Source organism: Ranitomeya variabilis, chromosome 5, assembly GCF_051348905.1.
Source record: "Ranitomeya variabilis isolate aRanVar5 chromosome 5, aRanVar5.hap1, whole genome shotgun sequence".
In the NCBI taxonomy this organism is placed as follows: domain Eukaryota; kingdom Metazoa; phylum Chordata; class Amphibia; order Anura; family Dendrobatidae; genus Ranitomeya; species Ranitomeya variabilis.
The window spans coordinates 373835851-373841457 of record NC_135236.1 but is presented as its reverse complement, the minus strand read 5'-3'; positions in this window follow the sequence as shown (position 1 = coordinate 373841457).

The following is a 5607-nucleotide window of genomic DNA, read 5'->3' as shown; positions in this document are numbered from 1 at the left end:
GCCTTACAAGATATTGGAAATCCTTAATCCTGTATCTTTTCGTCTGGATCTTCCTGTGTCGTTTGCTATTCACAATGTATTTCATAGGTCCTTGTTGCGGCGGTACATTGTGCCTGTAGTTCCTTCTGCTGAGCCTCCTGCTCCGGTGTTGGTTGAGGGCGAGTTGGAGTACGTGGTGGAGAAGATCTTGGATTCTCGCCTCTCCAGGCGGAGGCTTCAGTACCTGGTCAAGTGGAAGGGCTATGGTCAGGAGGATAATTCCTGGGTGGTCGCCTCTGATGTTCATGCGGCCGATTTAGTTCGTGCCTTTCATGCCGCTCATCCTGATCGCCCTGGTGGTCGTGGTGAGGGTTCGGTGACCCCTCACTAAGGGGGGGGTACTGTTGTGAATTTGCTTTTTGCTCCCTCTAGTGGTTACTAGTTTTTTGACTCTGGTTTTTCTGTCATTCCTTTTATCCGCACCTGGGTCGTTAGTTAGGGGTGTCGCTATATAAGCTCCCTGGACCTTCAGTTCAATGCCTGGCAACGTAGTTATCAGAGCTAGTCTGCTGTGCTCTTGTCTACTGATCCTGGTTCCAGTTATATCAGCTAAGTCTGCCTTTTGCTTTTTGCTATTTGTTTTGGTTTTGTATTTTTGTCCAGCTTGTTCCAAATCTATATCCTGACCTTTGCTGGAAGCTTTAGGGGGGCTGGTGTTCTCTGGCTGGCGCGTGTCATCTAGAATCAACGTAGGAATGATCCCCGGCTACTTCTAGTGTTGGCGTTAGGAGTAGATATATGGTCAACCCAGTTACCACTGCCCTATGAGCTGGATTTTTGTATTCTGCAGACTTCCACGTTCCTCTGAGACCCTCGCCATTGGGGTCATAACAGATGCCTTACCTTTGCCTGAGTTTGCGTTCAACAACTGTGTGAGTCAGTCCACTGGTATGTCCCCTTTTCTGGCAAACTATGATTTTAGTCTGAATTTCGGGGAGTTCTCGCGTTTGGACTCTGGGTGCCCTGGGGTTGACGGGGCAGTGCAGCGCTTGGGGGAATTGTGGCAGGAGGTTCAGAGAAATATTGGGAAAGCTCAGAGGAAATGCAAGTTTTTTGCAGATAGGAGATGGGTTACTGGACCAGTGTTCCGGGTTGGGGAGAAGGTGTGGTTGCCCACTTGGAACATTAAACTTAAAGTTCCTTCAGCTAAATTGGGGCCTAAGTTTATTGGCCATATGAAATCACTGAGGTCATTAATCCTGTGGCTTCTAGGTTGCGCCTTCCACCCACCTTCAAGATCCCCAATGTTTTTTATAAGGCCCTTGTGAAACCATTGGGGGTGGTTGAGGAGGACTCTTTGACTTCTGCTGCCCCGGTCTTGGTGGATGGTCACATAAAGTGCGAGGTGGGGAGCATCGTTGATTAGTTGCACCTTACAGTATCTTGTGCATTGGAAGGGGTATGGTCCGGAGGATCGGTCATGGGTTCCAGCTCATTCTGTACATGCTGATCGTCTGGGAAGCATATCCTGGGAAGCCTACATGCATATCCTGGGAAGCCTACATGCATATCCTGGGAAGCCTGGGTGTCCGATGGCCCCCCATTGAGAGGGGGGTACTCTCATGAATCAGGATGGGTTTTTTCTCCTGTCCTGGTTTGGTTGGGGTTAACTTTGTATGGCCTTTCTTTGGTTTGAGGAGGGCTATTTAGACCTGCTGCTTGCCAGGTTCTCAGTCAGTGATACTTCCGTTACTTGGCTTGAGCAGCCGACCCTGGTCTCTCTGTAGGATATCGTTGTTCCTCTGTGTGTGTTTAGCTGTGTATTACTCGGCTAGTCCCTGGTTCTGCTACTGCCTTCTGACTCTGTACTATTCTGAACTCTCTGGCCCTGATCCTTGGCTTTGTCTCTGACCTTCCCTTGTCTTACCCTCTGGATCCCGCGTTTCCATCTGGTTTCTTACCTCAGCTCGTTCCCCACAATTCTCCTGTCTTGTCCTTCGGCTCTTACACGTCTCTCCAGCTTCTGACCTTGGCTCTTCCGACTACGTCTCAGGCTCATAGCTTACAGCCGCCTCCCTGTTGTGAATTCCGTTCTCGGGCTCCCTCCTGTGGTTGTGAATGGTACTTTGTTGAGTTCTGTTCGTGGGCTCCCTCTGGTGGCTTTGAGTGATACTGCTGGTCTTTAGCTGGGCTCCAGCTGCCTCGTTTTCTGCAGTGCTGGTTGCCTATTTAACTCCACCTAGGTCTTTACTTGTTGCCAGCTGTCATTGTATTCAGTATTGGTTCAGTTCTCTCTGGGACTTCATGTGTGACCTGTCTCCTCCTGGAGAAGCTAAGTTTATGCTAGTTCATTTTTGCTCATTGCTTTTGGAAAATGTTTCTTAGTATATGATAAGTTCAGTCCAGCTTGCTTATATGCTATTTTCTTGCTAGCTGGAAGCTCTGGGGAGCAGAGTTGCTCCCTCACATCGTGAGTCGGTGTGAGGGTCTTTTGTACTCTCTGCGTGGATATTTTGTAGTATTTTATACTGACCGCACAGTTCCCTTGCTATCTTCATACTATTTAGTACTAGTGGGCCTCTTTTTCTAAAACCTGTTTTCATTCCTATGTTTGTATTTTCCTCTTAACTCACCGTCATTATTTGTGGGGGGCTGACTTTACTTTGGGGAAATTTCTCTGAGGCAAGTGAGGCTTTTGTTTCTCTCTAGGGGTAGCTAGCTCTCAGGCTGTGAAGAGGCGTCTAGGGAGAGTTAGGTACGCTCCACGGCTGCCTATAGTGTGTGTGATAGGATTAGGTTTGCGGTCAGTAAAGTTCCCACATCCCCAGAGCTTGTCCTATATTTCTGGTTTACCTATCAGGTCATTCCAAGTGTTCCTAACCACCAGCATCATAACACCTCCCATTCGCTCGTGTGGATTGGCTCAGCCACACTGCTGCTTCCTCGGCAGTCATGAGTCCTGACAGGTCCTGCTGGTGGTGGTGTCCTGGCTGGACTACGTTCCTTCTGCAGTGCCCCTAGGCCTTCCTGTTATGATCCCAGTGGTTGGGGATCACAGGAAATACTAGCTAAGTAACTAAACATAGACACGAGCTCTAGGGAGATGGTAACTGGACTGACCGCAAAACCTGATCCTATCCAAACACACTAAAGGTAGCCGGTGAACGTGCCTAAGATCCTGGACATCTCGACACAGCCTGAGAAACTGACTACCCCTAAAGAGAAAGCAAGACCTCACTTGCCTCAAGAGAAATAACCCCAAAGATATAGGAAGCCGCCAACAAATAATAACGGTGAGGTAAGGAGAAAAGACACACGTAGGAATGAAAACAGATTCAGCAAATGAGGCCCGCTAATACTAGATAGCAGAAGACAGATAGCGAACTGTGCGGTCAGCAAAAAACCCTACCAAAATATCCACGCTGAGAATTCAAGAACCCCCACACCAACTAACGGTGTGGGGGGAGAAACTCAGCCCCCTAGAGCTACCAGCAAGCTGGGAAATCACATATTAGCAAGCTGGACAAGAAACAAATAGAACACTGAAGATCAAAAAATGAACAAAACGGAAACTTAGCTTCTCTTGAAGAGACTGGGAGCAAGGTAGTCAGAAGGAATCAGAATAGCACTGAATACATTGACAGCAGGCATAGACTGAGAGTCCAAGTGAGCTTAAATAGAAAACCAGCCCACAGATAACGAGACAGCTGATGCCAGTCACAAACCTGCAGAAAGACAGCACTCTGTTGTGAAATTGGATTTTGGGCTCCCCCGGTGGCCACTGGTGGAATTGAACTTGTGTGCATCATCCCCTCTGTTCACCTGTTCCCATCAGGATGTGGGAGTCGCTATTTAACCTTGCTCCTCTGTCACTTCCATGCCGGTCAACATTGTAATCAGAAGCCTTTCTGTGCATGTTCCTGCTACCAGACAACTTCCAGCTAAGTCGGACTTTTGTCCTTGTTTGTTTTTTGCATTTTGTTCCAGTTCTGTTGTGAATTTGGATTCTGGGCTCCCCCGGTGGCTACTGGTGGAATTGAACTGGTGTTTTCATCTTCTCTGTTCACCTGTTCCCATCAAGATGTGGGAGTCGCTATATAACCTTGCTGCTCTGTTAGTTGCTTGCCGGTCAACAATGTTATCAGAAGCCTCTCTGTGCTTGTTCCTGCTCCTAGACAACTACTAGATAAGTTGGACTCTTGTCCATGTTTGTTTTTGCATTTTTGTTCCAGTTCACAGCTGTAGTTTCGTTACTGTGTCTGGAAAGCTCTTGTGAACAGGAATTGCCACTCTGGTGTTATGAGTTAATGCCAGAGTTTTAAAGTAATTCCTGGATGGTATTTTGATAGGGTTTTCAGCTGACCATGAAAGTGTCCTTTCTGTCTTCTGCTATGTAGTAAGTGGACCTCAAATTTGCTAAACCTATTTTCATACTACGTTTGTTATTTCATCTTAATTCACCGCCAATACATGTGGGGGGCCTCTGTCTCCTTTCGGGGTATTTCTCTAGAGGTGAGCTAGGACTAATATTTTCCTCTGCTAGCATTATTTAGTCCTCCGGCTGGTGCTGGGCATCTAGAATCAACGTAGGCATGCTACCCGGCCACTGCTAGTTGTGCGTTAGGTTTAGTTCATGGTCAGCTCAGTTCCCATCTTCCAAGAGCTAGTTCCTATATATGCTGATGCTATGTTCTCTTGCCATTGAGAACATGACAGTTTGACCGGCCCACAAAGTGTTAATTGTTTGGGCTGAAGCAGGAGAAAAAGAAGTGTTTAAGGGAATTTTTTTTTTTTTTTTCCCCCTCAGAGTTTTGCTGCCTAGCCCTTAATTGCTGTCTAGCTGCTTCTTACCTCCTCTTAACCCTTGAATGGCTCTGTGTCCACCTGTTTGTAATGGATCTTCAGAGTGTAACTGCAGGTTTGAATAATCTCGCCACGAAGGTACAAAATTTGCAAGACTTTGTTTGTCATGCACCTGTATCTGAGCCGAGAATTCCTTGGCCGGAATTTTTCTCGGGGAATAGATCTGGGTTTCAGAATTTTCGAAATAATTGCAAATTATTTTTGTCCCTGAAATTTCGCTCTGCCGGAGACCCTGCACAGCAGGTCAGGATTGTGATTTCCTTGCTCCGGGGCGACCCTCAAGACTGGGCTTTTTCATTGACACCAGGGGATCCTGCGTTGCTCAATGTGGATGCGTTTTTTCTGGCCTTGGGGTTGCTTTATGACGAACCTCATTTGGAGCTTCAGGCAGAAAAAACTTTGATGTCCCTATCTCAGGGGCAAGATGAAGCGGAAATTTACTGTCAAAGATTCCGTAAATGGTCTGTGCTTACTCAGTGGAATGAGTGCGCCCTGGCGGCGACTTTCAGAGAGGGTCTCTCTGATGCCATTAAGGATGTTATGGTGGGGTTCCCTGTGCCTGCGGGTCTGAATGAGTCCATGACAATGGCTATTCAGATCGATAGGCGTTTGCGGGAGCGCAAACCAGTGCACCATCTGGCGGTGTCCACTGAGAAGTCGCCAGAGAGTATGCAGTGTGATAGAATTCTGTCCCGAAGCGAGCGGCAGAATTTTAGACGGAAAAATGGGTTGTGTTTCTATTGTGGTGATTCTACTCATGTTATA